Source organism: Coregonus lavaretus, assembly GCF_964263955.1.
Source record: "Coregonus lavaretus genome assembly, contig: HAP1_SCAFFOLD_318, whole genome shotgun sequence".
NCBI lineage: Eukaryota > Metazoa > Chordata > Actinopteri > Salmoniformes > Salmonidae > Coregonus > Coregonus lavaretus.
The window spans coordinates 181,278-202,035 of NW_028158144.1; positions in this window are offsets into that span (position 1 = coordinate 181,278).

The following is a 20,758-nucleotide window of genomic DNA, read 5'->3' on the forward strand; positions in this document are numbered from 1 at the left end:
TGATAACATACGTTCTATACACACACGTACACATGGATTTTGTGTTGGAGATATGTGATAGTGGATTATGGGCCTGAGGGGGCACACTTTATGTTGTAAATTCTGTAATGAATGTATTGTAATGTTTTAAAAATTAATTTTGTTGGACCCCAGGAAGAGCTAATGGGTACAAATATCTACCTCAAATACCTTGTAACCCTGCACACTGATCTGGAACTGGTACTCCTTGTATATAGCTTTATTCTTGGGTATTTTATTCCTCGTCAAACATTAAAGGAACAGTTGTCTCCATGTCTCGTCCGTACCTGGTAGGAGTACTCGGGTGGGGGTCCCGCGGAGTTCATCCCATTGGCTGGGGGAGGAGGGTAGGCATAGGCCTCATTGGCCATATATTTTCCAGAGAATCTACCAATTTTCCTTCCTGAGGAAATTGCAATAAATTCTCGGGCTTCCCGGTATTCCCGTTCAAACCGAAAGTGCTATTTAAAAGCATATAATACCATTAAATAAAATCTGACATGATTATACCACTCTAAATGGAGAAATATGCACAATCTAAAGTGTTCTTTATGTATTTGTTGCAATTTAATCAACAATGTTCCCTCAAAGTCACCACACCATTTCATTGATGTAGCCTAGTTTTAACAGGCCTATGAAGCACTGATGGCCGACGGGTCAAATATGAGGTTAATACAGTACAAATTAATATTTTTAGCCTACCTTTGAAAGATGCATTTTGGTCCTTTTCTCTCCCCTTGCACCTGGCTATTGAGGGAATTTGGGAAGGTTGTGGCTGTTTATACTTCACTTATTGTTATGATTTTGTCAGAGGAAACTAATCGGAATCTCCAATAATCAAACAGTTAAGCGGAGATTCAACAATGGATAGCGCCGCAGTTGATCAATTGCCCGTGAATCTAAACCCGCATTTAATATGCCATTCTAAGGTAGGCTATATTTTACATAAAATCTTATGAGGCCTACTTACTGCATCTGTTTTCTAGCAATAAAGTAAATGATCATCTCTGAAGTCACAGCATAAATGAAACGTGAGACTTTGGACTACACAAACAGACTATATATTCAAAGTAAATGAACTGCCATTATTACTTTTATTCAATACAAAATACAGTTCTCGCATTATTTTTCAACAGGAAAAACACTTGGTCAGAAACTAAGTAATTGACACTGACTGATTCCATGTAGCAAACAAAATCATTTGCATAGGCCATACCCGTTTTAACGTGTTGCTTCAAAACAGGCTCAATTCAGGTCGGATTTGCAGTCGGCCTCGTTGGCATAAATGAGTAAAGCTTTGCCACAGACCTTTTGTATTAAAGCAGGTAGGCCTACCGGTAGCTCAAAAGTTGGAGTCAATTTTGTTACTGTATTTCAAGGTTGCGTGTACATGCACTTTGAATTCATGGCGACTAAAAACGGTAGGCTACGACGCACAAACCCTAGGCGCTACAAGCAACTCTGGGAGAGCTAGGACCAGATCGCAGCCTGCCAGCTAAGACAGGTTAACATTGCCTTTAACCTAAAAGTTTGGATTTTTACTGGCATATGCAGACCAACCCCCAAAACGATTGGCTAATGATATGAGAGCTGGTGTTACATGTAAGAATTCACGAGTAGGAAACCAATTGTCCGTAGACTCAAGACTAGTAGACACTCAGCAGAGTAATTTAAATGCAATTTGACAACATTCAGCACTGACACCATTAACCCCAATTCTAGCAACATCCTCATTTACAGACGTGATATGCACCAACCCCAAGCGCTCAGTTCTACAAACTACATCAGGTTAAATTGACCTAGAACCCATTACATCATTTGATGCTACTAGCATAAGCAAATGTAGCTTAAGAAAGTCCAATGGTAATTTAAACACAAATTGGTCGAAGTAGTAATATATTGCTGATGCCAAAGCATGTTTATAATGCAATAAAACTGTTTTGCCATCACCCCAGTTACTAAAGTCAGGTCATTGAACCTCCAAAACAAAACTAAGGACACAAGTATTAAAGTTACTGTTTAATTGAGGCAAAACACACAAACGCAGTTACACACAACCTGGACTAGAGTACCCATGTACGTCCCACTTCAGATATCCATGTTTGTGGTCAACGGGGTCTCAGATGCAGAGGTGAACTGTTCCTCAATGGCATGGTCAGTAACAGAAGGCGCTTGGTCTACAGACTCGTCCCCACTTGTGCTAGAGTATAAATTAACCACAATCAGTAGTTCTCGTGGCTTCAGTAGCCAGTTGTGGCGTCGTCGGACGTGCCGGTTGTGGCTTCTGAAGCGGCGTCGTCGGACGTGCCAGTTGTGGCTTCTGAAGCGGCGTCGTCGGACGTGCCAGTTGTGGCTTCTGAAGCGGCGTCGTCGGACGTGCCAGTTGTGGCTTCTGAAGCGGCGTCGTCGGACGTGCCAGTTGTGGCTTCTGAAGCGGCGTCGTCGGACGTGCCAGTTGTGGCTTCTGAAGCGGCGTCGTCGGACGTGCCAGTTGTGGCTTCTGAAGCGGCGTCGTCGGACGTGCCAGTTGTGGCTTCTGAAGCGGCGTCGTCGGACGTGCCAGTTGTGGCTTCTGAAGCGGCGTCGTCGGACGTGCCAGTTGTGGCTTCTGAAGCGGCGTCGTCGGACGTGCCAGTTGTGGCTTCTGAAGCGGCGTCGTCGGACGTGCCAGTTGTGGCTTCTGAAGCGGCGTCGTCGGACGTGCCAGTTGTGGCTTCTGAAGCGGCGTCGTCGGACGTGCCAGTTGTGGCTTCTGAAGCGGCGTCGTCGGACGTGCCAGTTGTGGCTTCTGAAGCGGCGTCGTCGGACGTGCCAGTTGTGGCTTCTGAAGCGGCGTCGTCGGACGTGCCAGTTGTGGCTTCTGAAGCGGCGTCGTCGGACGTGCCAGTTGTGGCTTCTGAAGCGGCGTCGTCGGACGTGCCAGTTGTGGCTTCTGAAGCGGCGTCGTCGGACGTGCCAGTTGTGGCTTCTGAAGCGGCGTCGTCGGACGTGCCAGTTGTGGCTTCTGAAGCGGCGTCGTCGGACGTGCCAGTTGTGGCTTCTGAAGCGGCGTCGTCGGACGTGCCAGTTGTGGCTTCTGAAGCGGCGTCGTCGGACGTGCCAGTTGTGGCTTCTGAAGCGGCGTCGTCGGACGTGCCAGTTGTGGCTTCTGAAGCGGCGTCGTCGGACATGCCAGTTGTGGCTTCTGAAGCGGTTGTGGCAGTAGGAGAGTTTCCATAGTCATCAGACCAGCGTCTCATCTTCTCAGCAGAGGCCAGGTCATCGTTTGCCAGAGAGCTACCATAGTTTGGAGAGTCTTGGGATGCTACTTCATTTGTCTCCAAATACTCTAGAGAAAAAGAGAAGAGGAACAGTTGGGTGTTCTACACGGTCTAGGCCAAATTGCCATTTGAATGTTCAGCAACATTTCACCCCACTGAACCCGACGTAGTTCTAAACGAATGTTGCAGGCCTAACATTTTCTGGCTTCTTTAGCATCAGACACTATGGATCGGAGCATGTGCAATGGAGACGTCATTTGATGACAGCTCTGAAAAACGTAGGTTCAGGTACACAAGCAAATTTTCAAAATCAACAGCAAAGGGTTTGATAACTTCTGGTTTAAAAAAAGATTCTAAACATTTGTTATTTAGACTGGGTTACTCTACGGTGTTGAATTAGTTTAAAACACAGCAGCAAAGAACATTGCTAGAAGGGATGGGATAACATAGGGGAAGAAACGCTTACCTCCAAGTCTCCTCTGCAGAGAGACTTGATCTTGTTTCTGGGACTTGCCAACAGGGGAACAAGAAACTGAGGAGAAAGAGTTGACAGAAGTTGAGTTGACACAAAATAGCTACATATATTTAATAGCAGTGAACAAAAAAGAGGACCAACGTGGAAGAAACAGACAGATTTGAATCTCCAACTTACAAAGTTCAACATGTTTCCCAAACAAAACCCTTCAATCCAAATAAAACATTAGTGAACCAACCTTTGAAGACCCCCACAGTCAGCACAAAGAGCAGAAATTCTCTCACACCTCCCATGATTATGAGAATAGTCTTTATTATCAACAAGTAATGTCATCCCGTGGCCTGTATGAGGCTTATATAGGCCACTAATGACCGTTTACCAGACAAACATGACTTAACGATCAATTAACATGCTTGATTGAGTTGAAACATTCAGATAGAAATAGACCATGTAGAACAGATGTTTCTTTGGAGGGCAGGCAATCTTTTCTACTCTATATATTGCATTTATATCTGCTATGTTTTACCCTTCTGGTCTCAGATCAGCAGTAGAAAGAAGTAGGCCTAATTATTTTAGGTATAATCTTCAAAGATTTTCGGGGGAAATAAACACTGTACCCAAATCCACTTTTTATTATGATCCTGGGAAATGGGTAGGCCTCCACCATATGGTCCTTCACAGTTTTACACCTGTGTTATATTCCTTTATTTACATAGATCACATACATAAATATATATGTTAGCTGTTAGTAGCTTTGGGATCAAATTTTCATATTGTATTGTTACTAACCATATATCATATTTTCCTCATTTGCTCTGTAGGAGACTTGGCTGGTGGAGATTCGTCATATGAAGGACATTCAAGTGGATGTGACCCCTAACCTGCAGGACAGGCTCAGCGGGGTGACAGACATCCTGTAACGGATCTCCAAGCTAGTGTCTGAGGACCTGGAGAAGGCTGTGTCTACAGCTGTGGAGCAGGACAAGCAAGGTAACCTAACCTCACCTAACCTCACTGTATGAAGGATTTTATTTTTATGTATAGTCATCTCCAATCTGTTAAAATATATGTCTCTGTATTTCTCGCCCAATCTCTCTCCTCTTCCCCATCCCCTTCACTAGGTTCTCCCCAGGATAAGCACACCATCCTGGCTGTGGTCCCCAGTCCTGCTGCTCCATGACACCTAGCCAGAAAGCAGGGCCTCAGTGAATGTATGTGGTTGTTCCTTACTTTAACATAAAACTCTCATAGATATTAACACAGTAACTGTAAATAATAACAACTATTCTGGGCTATATAATTAGTAACCTGAATGATCTATCACCTATCCGTTGTTTTAGAGCTAATTTAGACTAATAAGCTGTACACCTAAATGTCTTCTCCCCTGCTCCCTTCCCCCTCCTCCTCCTCCTCAGACCGCTGTACCCTGACCTTTGACCCTCGCACGGTCAACGGTCACCTGCTCCTCTCCAGGGAGAACCTACGGGTGCCTCTTCCCACCATAATCTTTGACCCCTACATATCTTCCCCAGGAAGGAAAAGGGGAAACAGTGTATGGTGGGAATGAACGATCTTCCCTGGAGCCTCCAGCTGGATGAGTGCCAGTTGAGCGCCTGGCACAATGGGTGCCGGGAAACGATGGCTGGCCACTCCCACCACTCCCACGCGGCTGCATGCCTTCCACTGTACCTTCACTCAGGAGCTGTTCCCTGCCTGTTGGATAGGGGCGTCAGCATCACCCTCTGCTTGCCACGATGACAACACGAAAGGGAATGACCGTGACCTAACAATGTCATATTGGATTAGTCTCCATAACCATAGACTTCTATAGACATCGCATCATTGTATCTGTCCCATTATGGTGTCTGCAAGAGCACAGGCAGCGCCATTGAGGCCATCTCCATTTTGAAGTAGTCCATTGTCATTTTCTTCTTCTACTGCTTCTATGAGTTGGCAAACAAACTGAAAGGGTGCACACTGCCACCTAGAGTGTGTTTGAACAGGTATAAAGCCAAGGTTGGCGATTTACTGCCACCTGCAGTTATGGCATTTTTTCTCATTAGTATAATTCATTGGCTGATCCCCCGTGGTGACCTGGATGGAATTCTGTGATCATTCCTTAACCTATAGGAAGTCCCACCCCATCCCCCCTTTTGCCCTCAGAAAAGCCTAAATTTGTCGGTGCATGGACTCTACAGGGGTACTGGCCCATGTTAACTCCAATGCTTTCCACAGTTGTGTCAAGTTGGCTGGGTGTCCTTTGGGTGGTGGACAATTCTTGATACACACGGGAAACCCCAGCAGTGTTACAGTTCTTGACACAAACCAGTGTGCCTGCCACCTAATAACATACCCCGTTCATAGGCACTTAAATGTTTTGTCTTGCCCATTCACTCTCTGAATGGCACACATACAAATACACAATCCATGTCTCAATTGTCTCAAGGCTTAACACTCCTTCTTTAACCTGTCTCCTCCCCTTCATCTACACTGATTGAAGTGGATTTAACAAGTGACATCAATAAGGGATCATAGCTTTCACCTGGATTCACCTGGTCAGTCTATGTCATGGAAAGAGTTCTTCATGTTTTGTATACTCAGTGTATATAAAGATGATATCTCTATCATTCTCTATGGGCTAGGTAGAGCAAGAACCATATTGTCTATACTTGTGTCACTAACCTTGGTCTAGGGGAGTAATTACATATATAGAGGGAAGCGAGCTAGTTATTTCGATTGAATCCCAGCCCCTGTTCCAGTTGGATACTAGGACACTGATGCCTGGATGGGTGAAAGCAATATGGCCTTCCATTATGCTCCGTGGAGACTTCTAAGATCAGTTAGTTTGGGAAGGTACTAGGATGTATGTAGGAAAGTAAGTCATTTAGGCGTATTACGGAACTATCCTGTGTATGTGAGACCTTTCCTTCTCCGACTGTAGTCTGCAACACCCATTTTTCCCATAGTGAGATAATTTAGCCAAGTCAGCATTTTAGAAACAAAATCCTTAACCTGGTGAGACCCCAGGTTGCGAAAATGCAACAGGCCCTCAAACTCATGTCAAACACTACATAGTTTATCTCTTTAGACCCGTATGTACACTGAACAAAAATATAAACGCAACATGTAAAGTGTTGGTCAAGGATTATTTATTTTTTTATTCCTTGATGTGATGTGGTGGGTGAGTGAGTGTGTTCTAGAATGTTCAGAAGAGTGACATTCAGGACATGACATAATAGGCCAACTTCTCTATACACACACACACACACACACACACACAGGCAGTAGCAGTAGTAGCATATAGCCAAGATAATCTTTCCATGTACACTGAACAAAAACATATTGTAAACGCAACATGCAAACATTTAAAAGATTTTACTGAGTTACAGTTCATATAAGGAAATCAGTCAATTTAAATACATAAATTAGGCCCTAATCTAATCTGTGGCGTTGTGTTGTGTGACAAAACTGCACATTTTAGAGTGGTATTTTATTGTCCCCAGCACAAGGTGCACCTCTGTACACCTGTCAGGTGGATGTATTATCTTGGCAAAGGAGAAATGCTCACTAACAGGGATGTGAACACATTTGTGCACTAATTTTAAGATAAATAATATTTTTGTGCGTATGGAACATTTCTGGGATCTTTTGTTTCAGCTCATGAAAAATGGGACCAACACTTTACGTGTTGCGTTCATATTTTTGTTCAGTATAGTTAGTTGGACTAGGATCAGGGATTCGCTTCTATACTACCTAGACATTATGGTCCCTATCAACACAAAGTTCAAGTTTCATATTACACCATATTCCCTATATACAAGGGTGACATTTCAGATTTGTACCATAAGTCAAACTTCACCAACTCTTATGTATTTAAAAACTGTTTTTTAAGGTTAATTCAGGCTAGTCTCTTTGCAATAATATTTATTTTTCAACAGAGACCTGGTCATATGATCGACTGCTACCCTCTCATATTTAAGTCGTCACATTAAAAACCTGTACAGACAAATAATAAATAAACAAATAATAGTGTCCAGTACAGGCCGTGAGAAGGAGGGGTGGGAGCTGAGATACAGGCGCTCTTCTTGTCTTCAGCAGGGGAGTAGGGTGGAGGTTTGTCCTGGAGAAGATGTTTTCATACATTCCCCTAATTTATTTGGACAGTGAAGCTAAGACTTTTAATTTGTCTCTATACTCCAGCATTTTGGATCTGAGATCAAGTGTTTCATGTGAGGCGACAGTACAGAATGTCACTTTTTATTTGAGGGTATTTTCATTCATATCTGTTTTAGAAATGAAAGCATTTTATGTATCTAGTCCCCCCATTTGAATGTATCATAATTAATTGGACAAACATCAAGCTTGTGACCAATATTCCCTCTAATCTATTTTAGCACTGAGCAAATTTCAGGTCGGCTGAGCGCAAACTTGAACGTTTTGAAAATTCTGTGCAACTTCCAACGAGTGTTAACTGTGAACACTGAGGCTGTGCCCGCTTTAACTTACTGTTTTAACAGTGGCCAAGTAGGCTACTATGGCTATTTGATCATAATGTAGGCCTACTGTCAAAAACAATGGAGAAAATGCATCTCATAACATTTAACATGGAAATAGCTGTTCAATCATTCAGCCTACAGAAGCAGCCAATGTGTGGTGTTCAATGTAGGCCTACATTCCATGAGACTTTTGAAAAAAACATGCAGGGCTTGACATTAACCTCTATGAGATCGGTGTCCCGTATACGGGACGGTTGAATTAACGTGCGCTAATGTGATTAGCATGACTGTTGTAAGTATCAGCAAACTTTCCAGGACATAGACATCTATCATATGGGCAGAAAACTTAAATTCCTGTTAATCTAACTGCACTGTCCAATTTACAGTAGCTATTACAGTGAAAGAATACCATGTTATTGTTTGAGGAGAGTGCACAACAAATGTATCACGGCAACTGGTTTGATCAATTCACCTCTGAAGGTAAATAATGTACTTACATTCAGTAATCTTGCTCTGTTTTGTCATCCTAAGGGTCTCAGAGATAAAATGTAGCATAGTTTTGTTTGATAAAATCAATTTTTATATTCAAATGTAGGAACTGGGTTCTACAGTTTGAACCCCTGCTGTAATAATAAATAATAATTAGTCATTTAGCAGACGCTCTTATCCAGAGCGACTTACAGGAGCAATTAGGGTTAAGTGCCTTGCTCAAGGGCACATCGACAGATTTTTCACCTAGTCGGCTCAGGGATTAGAACCAGCGACCTTTCGGTTACTGGCACAACGCTCTTAACCACTAAGCTACCTGCTGTCTCTGGCTCCACACCCACCCCGCCAGGCCATCTAGATGTGTGAAAGTTAATGTATAAGCTAGTTGTCACGATCGTCATACACAGAGGACCAAGGCGCAGCGTGGAATGCGAACATACTTTTAATTTGAATGATCACACGAACAAAACAACAAACGATACGAAACGTGAAGTCCTTGGTTACAATACAAACCATACGGAACAAGATCCCACAACACATTGTGGAAAACAGGCTGCCTAAGTATGGTTCCCAATCAGAGACAACAAGCAACAGCTGATACACATTGCCTCTGATTGAGAACCACACCGGCCAACATAGAAACAAAAGAACTAGTTAATAACCCTAGCACACAAAACATATAGAAACCACACACCCTGGCTCAACATAACAGAGTCCCAGAGCCAGGGCGTGACACTAGTGATCCATCATGTATGACATTCCTGGGAGCGTGTAAACGTACATTTTGTATTACCATATCATTTTTGTATGTTCTCTATAGTTATGTACTTGAAAATGCATCAATTGACCAATTCGGCACATTTGGGCAGACTTGATACAAAATAGTCCAGTATTGCACTGCTTCACTGGATCAATCTGAAACTTTGCAAACACACTGCTGTGTGGCCAAAATGGGCAAAATCTAAATTGCGCCTAAACTGCAATATTATATTGTGGTCTTTCTCTTGCATTTCAAAAATGATGGAACAAAAAAAGAATAGAAAATGCATGTTTTTTTGTTTGTATTATCTTTTACCAGATCTAATGTGTTAAATTCTCCTACATTAATTTCACATTTCCACAAACTTCAAAGTATTTCCTTTTAAATGGTATCAAGAATATGCGTATCCTTGCTTCAGGTCTTGAGCTACAGGCAGTTAGATGTGGGTGTGTCATTTTAGGAGGAAATTGAAAAAAAGGGTCCGATCCTTAAGAGGTTAACCTGTTTATCGACTTGTCCTTCAGACAAGGAGGTGACTGAACATTTTGTTGTGTTGTTTGATGGAAGATACCACTTTACAAAATAAAATGCATTATTATTCCCATACCATTACTACAGAGAATCAGACAAATTATGCTACACTCTGCCTATTGGCTTGTTAGTTTATTCAAGCCTGTCTGAAAATATAACACTAAGACAAAAAAAGCTCTTTACCTGACTCTCTTTTCAAAGATGTCTAGAAATGCACACATGTTGTGCTCTTGTAGGAAGCAACCACTCCCCCATTGTTGACTAGAAATTACCTATAACTGGGCTAATAACACAATAACTAGCAAAGGATATGAACAAAATGTGCACACGTGGCTACATGCAGCTCTTGCTTTGAACTCAAAACAAGCACATCTACTCACGACCAGAGCTGTAAACACAGTCCAGTTCAAAGTAAATGGCACAGATCCATATGTGGCAATAGTCTATTTGCATACAGGCCTACTGCAGCTCTGATTGGTTATACCCACATCTGTGTAGAGTACGGGCTGAGTCATGTGCAATAGAATCCTACTCCCATGCATTCTGCCTACAACAAAATCTCTTGAGTAGTTTGTTTTGTTTCAGTATGTTGCATTGAAAGTGGCTAATATTGCGTTGATTCGATCACAATTGCCACAGTAAAGGAAAAATGTTGGAAGTGTTAACTAACATGAAAAACTTGTTGAGTGTAGTTCAATCTTGTGCTTCTCTCTGAGGGCTGATATTTCTTCTGAGATCTGCATGAGGCAGTCTCTGGCTACTGCGCGATCAAACACGCGCTCGCTCAGAGGGAACATTGCTTGTGACTACAATCTTGTTGGCTGCATTTGCAGTTCGTTTTGGTTGTGTTTTGGATTATGTTGTGTCCAATAGAAATATATGTAAATAATGTATTGTGTCATTTTGGAGTCCATTTTATAGTAAATAAAAATATAACTTGTTTCTGAACACAATCATGAATGAATCATGAATAATAAAGAGCAAGAAAGTTAAAGAGACACAACAATCATACCCCTGAAACATGCTAATGTCTCACCATTACCAATAACAGGGGAGTTTAGCATTTTTTGGTGGGTATGATATTTATGTCTATGTTAATCAATTGTCAATGAATTAATTGTGCTCTTATTTAATACTTTGGCAATATGGGATCACTCACATCATGCTAATTAAACTATCACTACTGAAGGAACTTTACAAGAGTGAGTTAGAGAAAGAGAGATGGCGCAGACTGAGAAGGCTGACATCTTACAGAAAGTACATACTATTGTCACATATGACCGCTAAGCACTTGTGGAAGTCAGATCGACAGTTACTAACCTCGATTTCGACTACAAATCCGACATCAACTCTTACCCAGCTTTTCTCTTGTTCACACCGGACACTATTATTTTGTTTCATGGGCTATAAAGAAACGCTGCAGGCGTAGACATGTTAGTCGGGCTGGCGTCTTCTTAAGACTGAGATGAAGAGAAAATCGACTGGCACTCCCCTTCGTTTCATTGGCAAATATCCAGTCAATCAGGAATAAAATGGATGAGCTTCGTTCGAGAGTCTCCTTTCAGAGAGACTTGAAAAGCTGCAATATTATATGCCTTGCAGAAACTTGGCTGACTCAATCTATGAACATGGAACTCAGTGGTTTCTCCATGCAATGGCACGATCGGATGTAGGCAGCCTCGGGAAAGTCCAAAGGGGGAGGAGTGTGCCTCTCCATTAACAACTGGTGCGCTGCTTCCAGTGTGAAGTAAATCTCAAGATTTTGCTCACCTAATCTACAATGCTTATGGTAAGCTGCAGACCTTTTTATCTACCAAGCCAACACAACTTTGGCACTCAACAAACTGTATGGGGTGTATGGGGGATTTATTATTCTCCTAATTGATGGGATGACTAACTTAGAAAGAATGCATTCTGGACTGTGCTGATGTAGGTTGTGTCACCTGGCAAGCTGTGATTGATGTGAAGAGCTGTTTTAGGGGGTAAAATGAGATAAGGATTTGTGTCTCCAAATACTAGACTATACTGGTTCTTTGTGATCTGTGAACCTTCCTTGGACGTAGAAATGGTGTCTAGGGGAGCTGGCACTTCTCATTATGACAGGTTGTTATGATAAACGTATGCCTGGAAACAGGGATGCGCTAAGAGGCGGGGAACAGCCAGTGCGCCAACGGATTGGCTGAGTAAGTCTAAACCACGCTCAAGCGTCTACTCTGATTGGCCAGCAGAGAGGTGGGAAACTCTCTCTCTGTAAGAGTATTTGAGGAAGAATCTAAAACAATAGATTTAGTTCTCTGAAGTGCCCTGCGAGGTATTTCAAGGAGCCCGTATATACGAAACATCATATTTACCATTGAAGGTTTTTGCATTAATTAAAATAACTAGTATATCTTAGAAGTCGTGTTGACCTCTTTTGTTCCTAATGCCAGATTTGAATTGACACAACTTTGACAGGTGATAAACAAACAATAAACCGCACACCCAGAGGCAGCGTTTCTAGTGGGCAGAGACTTTAACGCGGAGAGACTTACAGTACAACCGTTCTACCTCACTTCTACCAACACGTCTCTGCACATGTCGAGAGACAAATTTGAGGTGACAGAGAGTGACATTCAATACCGCCTTACACACTCTTGCCTGCATCTAGCTGATATAGGGTGTAATCATTAGTAGTCCAACAGTTGCAAACTAGAGTTTCTATTGGACAAATTCATGTATGTTTATCTTTGTTTTGTTCCATTTGCTTCCGTTTATGAAACCATTTTCAACAGAATCGGCGGAATGAATACACCCCTGAAACACGTAAACAGAGTTCACTTTCATAACAGACACGTTGTATTCCTTCTCTTCCCTTCGCTTGTGGAATTCAATGCACAACACATCAGCTGTATGTGACCAGGCGAAGAAACCTTTCCAAGCCAAACCGGTAAACCCAGCCTACATTGTTGTCCCCATAAGTAAAGTCATAGTCAGCATAGCTAATAGAACTAACACATTAGTAAACACGCTACAATCATGCAGTAACATTAGTGTACAGTCAGTAAGCAGTTACACCGGCGGACCCCAGTGGCAATAAATTAGTAATACCAAAAGCTTATCTTGACTTGGAAGAGTTCCAGTGTTGTGTTGGAAAGTCATAGCCACCTAGCTAACATAGCATCCCTCTGTTTGAGCAGGGTGTTTCAGTATGCTAAACTAGCAAGCTGCATTTCCTAGCTAAGTAAATGAAAGTGAAAAAGAAATGATGAAATCTCTCTCTCGCTATTTCTCTCGTTTCTCCTTCATTTTGGAAGAAATTATTTTGTTAAAAACTTTTCAACTATTCTCTTTCTCTCTCTTTGAGTCAACTACTCACCACATTTTATATACTGCAGTGCTCGCTAGCTGTAGTTTATGCTTTTAGTACTAGATTAATTCTCTGATCCTTTGATTGGATGAACAACATGTTAGTTCATGCTGCAGGAGCTTTGATAGGCTGGAGGACGTCCTTCGGAATTTGTCATAATAACTGTGTAACTCTACGGAAGGGGGTGAGAACTATGAGCCTCCTAGGTTTTGTCAATGTACCCAGTGGAGGACGGAAGCTAGCTGTTCTCCGGCTTCACCATGGTGCTACCCTACATAGTGCTGTTGAGGCTACTGTAGACCTTTGCAAAATACTGTGTTTTAATCAGTTATTTGGTGATGTGATTATATTTAGCATATTTTTATGTAAAAAGGATCACTTTTTTAATGTTTTACCATTTTAATTTTCATGAAATTCACTAAGGAGGATGGCCCTCCCCTTCTTCCTCTGAAGAGCCTCCACTGGTATTGACTGCAGCTGAAATGCTTCCTGAGGAGACTTTAAAAGCTACATCTATCAACCTTGCCACCAGAGGTCTCTTCACAGTCCCCAAGTCCAGAACAGACTATGGGAGGCACACAGGACTACATAGAGCAATGACTACATGGAACTCTATTCCACATCAGGTAACTGATGCAAGCAGTAGAATCAAATTTAAAACATTTCTAAAAATACACCTTATGGAACAGCGGGATTGTGAAGCAACACAAACATAGGCACAGACACATGCATACACACACATGATAACATACGTTCTATACACACACGTACACATGGATTTTGTGTTGTAGATATGTGATAGTGGATTATGGACCTGAGGGGGCACACTTTATGTTGTAAATTCTGTAATGAATGTATTGTAATGTTTTAAAAATTAATTTTGTTGGACCCCAGGAAGAGCTAATGGGTACAAATATCTACCTCAAATACCTTGTAACCCTGCACACTGATCTGGAACTGGTACTCCTTGTATATAGCTTTATTCTTGGGTATTTTATTCCTCGTCAAACATTAAAGGAACAGTTGTCTCCATGTCTCGTCCGTACCTGGTAGGAGTACTCGGGTGGGGGTCCCGCGGAGTTCATCCCATTGGCTGGGGGAGGAGGGTAGGCATAGGCCTCATTGGCCATATATTTTCCAGAGAATCTACCAATTTTCCTTCCTGAGGAAATTGCAATAAATTCTCGGGCTTCCCGGTATTCCCGTTCAAACCGAAAGTGCTATTTAAAAGCATATAATACCATTAAATAAAATCTGACATGATTATACCACTCTAAATGGAGAAATATGCACAATCTAAAGTGTTCTTTATGTATTTGTTGCATTTTAATCAACAATGTTCCCTCAAAGTCACCACACCATTTCATTGATGTAGCCTAGTTTTAACAGGCCTATGAAGCACTGATGGCCGACGGGTCAAATATGAGGTTAATACAGTACAAATTAATATTTTTAGCCTACCTTTGAAAGATGCATTTTGGTCCTTTTCTCTCCCCTTGCACCTGGCTATCGAGGGAATTTGGGAAGGTTGTGGCTGTTTATACTTCACTTATTGTTATGATTTTGTCAGAGGAAACTAATCGGAATCTCCAATAATCAAACAGTTAAGCGGAGATTCAACAATGGATAGCGCCGCAGTTGATCAATTGCCCGTGAATCTAAACCCGCATTTAATATGCCATTCTAAGGTAGGCTATATTTTACATAAAATCTTATGAGGCCTACTTACTGCATCTGTTTTCTAGCAATAAAGTAAATGATCATCTCTGAAGTCACAGCATAAATGAAACGTGAGACTTTGGACTACACAAACGGACTATATATTCAAAGTAAATAAACTGCCATTATTACTTTTATTCAATACAAAATACAGTTCTCGCATTATTTTTCAACAGGAAAAACACTTGGTCAGAAACTAAGTAATTGACACTGACTGATTCCATGTAGCAAACAAAATCATTTGCATAGGCCATACCCGTTTTAACGTGTTGCTTCAAAACAGGCTCAATTCAGGTCGGATTTGCAGTCGGCCTCGTTGGCATAAATGAGTAAAGCTTTGCCACAGACCTTTTGTATTAAAGCAGGTAGGCCTACCGGTAGCTCAAAAGTTGGAGTCAATTTTGTTACTGTATTTCAAGGTTGCGTGTACATGCACTTTGAATTCATGGCGACTAAAAACGGTAGGCTACGACGCACAAACCCTAGGCGCTACAAGCAACTCTGGGAGAGCTAGGACCAGATCGCAGCCTGCCAGCTAAGACAGGTTAACATTGCCTTTAACCTAAAAGTTTGGATTTTTACTGGCATATGCAGACCAACCCCCAAAACGATTGGCTAATGATATGAGAGCTGGTGTTACATGTAAGAATTCACGAGTAGGAAACCAATTGTCCGTAGACTCAAGACTAGTAGACACTCAGCAGAGTAATTTAAATGCAATTTGACAACATTCAGCACTGACACCATTAACCCCAATTCTAGCAACATCCTCATTTACAGACGTGATATGCACCAACCCCAAGCGCTCAGTTCTACAAACTACATCAGGTTAAATTGACCTAGAACCCATTACATCATTTGATGCTACTAGCATAAGCAAATGTAGCTTAAGAAAGTCCAATGGTAATTTAAACACAAATTGGTCGAAGTAGTAATATATTGCTGATGCCAAAGCATGTTTATAATGCAATAAAACTGTTTTGCCATCACCCCAGTTACTAAAGTCAGGTCATTGAACCTCCAAAACAAAACTAAGGACACAAGTATTAAAGTTACTGTTTAATTGAGGCAAAACACACAAACGCAGTTACACACAACCTGGACTAGAGTACCCATGTACGTCCCACTTCAGATATCCATGTTTGTGGTCAACGGGGTCTCAGATGCAGAGGTGAACTGTTCCTCAATGGCATGGTCAGTAACAGAAGGCGCTTGGTCTACAGACTCGTCCCCACTTGTGCAAGAGTATAAATTAACCACAATCAGTAGTTCTCGTGGCTTCAGTAGCCAGTTGTGGCTTCTGAAGCGGCGTCGTCGGACGTGCCAGTTGTGGCTTCTGAAGCGGCGTCGTCGGACGTGCCAGTTGTGGCTTCTGAAGCGGCGTCGTCGGACGTGCCAGTTGTGGCTTCTGAAGCGGCGTCGTCGGACGTGCCAGTTGTGGCTTCTGAAGCGGCGTCGTCGGACGTGCCAGTTGTGGCTTCTGAAGCGGCGTCGTCGGACGTGCCAGTTGTGGCTTCTGAAGCGGCGTCGTCGGACGTGCCAGTTGTGGCTTCTGAAGCGGTTGTGGCAGTAGGAGAGTTTCCATAGTCATCAGACCAGCGTCTCATCTTCTCAGCAGAGGCCAGGTCATCGTTTGCCAGAGAGCTACCATAGTTTGGAGAGTCTTGGGATGCTACTTCATTTGTCTCCAAATACTCTAGAGAAAAAGAGAAGAGGAACAGTTGGGTGTTCTACACGGTCTAGGCCAAATTGCCATTTGAATGTTCAGCAACATTGCACCCCACTGAACCCGACGTAGTTCTAAACGAATGTTGCAGGCCTAACATTTTCTGGCTTCTTTAGCATCAGACCCTATGGATCGGAGCATGTGCAATGGAGACGTCATTTGATGACAGCTCTGAAAAACGTAGGTTCAGGTACACAAGCAAATTTTCAAAATCAACAGCAAAGGGTTTGATAACTTCTGGTTTAAAAAAAGATTCTAAACATTTGTTATTTAGACTGGGTTACTCTACGGTGTTGAATTAGTTTAAAACACAGCAGCAAAGAACATTGCTAGAAGGGATGGGATAACATAGGGGAAGAAACGCTTACCTCCAAGTCTCCTCTGCAGAGAGACTTGATCTTGTTTCTGGGACTTGCCAACAGGGGAACAAGAAACTGAGGAGAAAGACTTGACAGAAGTTGAGTTGACACAAAATAGCTACATATATTTAATAGCAGTGAACAAAAAAGATGACCAACGTGGAAGAAACAGACAGTCAAATTTGAATCTCCAACTTACAAAGTTCAACATGTTTCCCAAACAAAACCCTTCAATCCAAATAAAACATTAGTGAACCAACCTTTGAAGACCCCCACAGTCAGCACAAAGAGCAGAAATTCTCTCACACCTCCCATGATTATGAGAATAGTCTTTATTATCAACAAGTAATGTCATCCCGTGGCCTGTATGAGGCTTATATAGGCCACTAATGACCGTTTACCAGACAAACATGACTTAACGATCAATTAACATGCTTGATTGAGTTGAAACATTCAGATAGAAATAGACCATGTAGAACAGATGTTTCTTTGGAGGACAGGCAATCTTTTCTACTCTATATATTGCATTTATATCTGCTATGTTTTACCCTTCTGGTCTCAGATCAGCAGTAGAAAGAAGTAGGCCTAATTATTTTAGGTATAATCTTCAAAGATTTTCGGGGGAAATAAACACTGTACCCAAATCCACTTTTTATTATGATCCTGGGAAATGGGTAGGCCTCCACCATATGGTCCTTCACAGTTTTACACCTGTGTTATATTCCTTTATTTACATAGATCACATACATAAATATATATATGTTAGCTGTTAGTAGCTTTGGGATCAAATTTTCATATTGTATTGTTACTAACCATATATCATATTTTCCTCATTTGCTCTGTAGGAGACTTGGCTGGTGGAGATTCGTCATATGAAGGACATTCAAGTGGATGTGACCCCTAACCTGCAGGACAGGCTCAGCGGGGTGACAGACATCCTGTAACGGATCTCCAAGCTAGTGTCTGAGGACCTGGAGAAGGCTGTGTCTACAGCTGTGGGGCAGGACAAGCAAGGTAACCTAACCTCACCTAACCTCACTGTATGAAGGATTTTATTTTTATGTATAGTCATCTCCAATCTGTTAAAATATATGTCTCTGTATTTCTCGCCCAATCTCTCTCCTCTTCCCCATCCCCTTCACTAGGTTCTCCCCAGGATAAGCACACCATCCTGGCTGTGGTCCCCAGTCCTGCTGCTCCATGACACCTAGCCAGAAAGCAGGGCCTCAGTGAATGTATGTGGTTGTTCCTTACTTTAACATAAAACTCTCATAGATATTAACACAGTAACTGTAAATAATAACAACTATTCTGGGCTATATAATTAGTAACCTGAATGATCTATCACCTATCCGTTGTTTTAGAGCTAATTTAGACTAATAAGCTGTACACCTAAATGTCTTCTCCCCTGCTCCCTTCCCCCTCCTCCTCCTCCTCAGACCGCTGTACCCTGACCTTTGACCCTCGCACGGTCAACGGTCACCTGCTCCTCTCCAGGGAGAACCTACGGGTGCCTCTTCCCACCATAATCTTTGACCCCTACATCTCTCCCCCAGGTGACCTACGAGGGCATCCCCAGGAAGGAAAAGGGGAAACAGTGTATGGTGGGAATGAACGATCTTCCCTGGAGCCTCCAGCTGGATGAGTGCCAGTTGAGCGCCTGGCACAATGGGTGCCGGGAAACGATGGCTGGCCACTCCCACCACTCCCACGCGGCTGCATGCCTTCCACTGTGCCTTCACTCAGGAGCTGTTCCCTGCCTGTTGGATAGGGGCGTCAGCATCACCCTCTGCTTGCCACGATGACAACACGAAAGGGAATGACCGTGACCTAACAATCTCATATGGGATTAGTCTCCATAACCATAGACTTCGATAGACATCGCATCATTGTATCTGTCCCATTATGGTGTCTGCAAGAGCACAGGCAGCGCCATTGAGGCCATCTCCATTTTGAAGTAGTCCATTGTCATTTTCTTCTTCTACTGCTTCTATGAGTTGGCAAACAAACTGAAAGGGTGCACACTGCCACCTAGAGTGTGTTTGAACAGGTATAAAGCCAAGGTTGGCGATTTACTGCCACCTGCAGTTATGGCATTTTTTTACATTTACATTTACATTTTTACATTTTAGTCATTTAGCAGACGCTCTTATCCAGAGCGACTTACAGGAGCAATTAGGGTTAAGTTCCTTGCTCAAGGGCACATTTACGTCATTTAGCAGACGCTCTTATCCAGAGCGACTACAAATTGGTGCATTCACCCTATAGCCAGTGGGATAACCACTTTACAATTATACAATTTTTTTTTTTTTTTTTTTTTTTTTTGGGGGGGGGGGTGGGGGGGTAGAAGGATTACTTTATCCTATCCCAGGTGTTCCTTAAAGAGGTGGGGTTTCAAATGTCTCCGGAAGGTGGTGAGTGACTCCGCTGTCCTGGCGTCGTGAGGAAGCTTGTTCCACCATTGGGGTGCCAGAGCAGCGAACAGCTTTGACTGGGCTGAGCGGGAACTATGCTTCCGCAGAGGAAGGGGAGCCAGCAGGCCAGAGGTGGATGAACGCAATGCCCTCGCCTGGGTGTAGGGACTGATCAGAGCCTGAAGGTACGGAGGTGCCGTTCCCCTCACTGCTCCATAGGCAAGCACCATGGTCTTGTAACGGATGCGAGCTTCAACTGGAAGCCAGTGGAGTGTGCAGAGGAGGGGGGTGACGTGAGAGAACTTGGGAAGGTTGAACACCAGACGGGCTGCGGCATTCTGGATGAGTTGTAGGGGTTTAATGGCACAGGCAGGGAGCCCAGCCAACAGCGAGTTGCAGTAATCCAGACGGGAGATGACAAGTGCCTGGATTAGGACCTGTGCCGCTTCCTGTGTAAGGCAGGGTCGTACTCTCCGAATATTGTAGGATCGGGTCACCGCCTTGATGTTAGCGGAGAACGACAGGGTGTTGTCCAGGGTCACGCCAAGGCTCTTCGCACTCTGGGAGGAGGACACAACGGAGTTGTCAACCGTGATGGCGAGATCATGGAACGGGCAGTCCTTCCCCGGGAGGAAGAGCAGCTCCGTCTTGCCAGGGTTCAGCTTGAGGTGGTGATCCGTCATCCATACTGATATGTCGGCCAGACATGCAGAGATGCGATTCGCCACCTGGTTATCAGAAGGGGGAAAGGAGAAGATTAGTTGTGTATCGTCAGCGTAGCAATGATAGGAGAGGCCATGTGAGGCTATGACAGAGCCAAGTGACTTGGTGTATAGGGAGAAAAGGAGAGGGCCTAGAACTGAGCCCTGGGGGACACCAGTGGTGAGAGCACGTGGTGCGGAGACAGCTTCTCGCCACGCCACTTGGTAGGAGCGACCGGTCAGGTAGGACGCAATCCAGGAGTGAGCCGCGCCGGAGATGCCCAGCTCGGAGAGGGTGGAGAGGAGGATCTGATGGTTCACTGTATCAAAGGCAGCAGACAGGTCTAGAAGGACAAGAGCAGAGGAGAGAGAGTTAGCTTTAGCAGTGCGGAGAGCCTCCGTGACACAGAGAAGAGCAGTCTCAGTTGAATGACCAGTCCTGAAACCTGACTGGTTTGGATCAA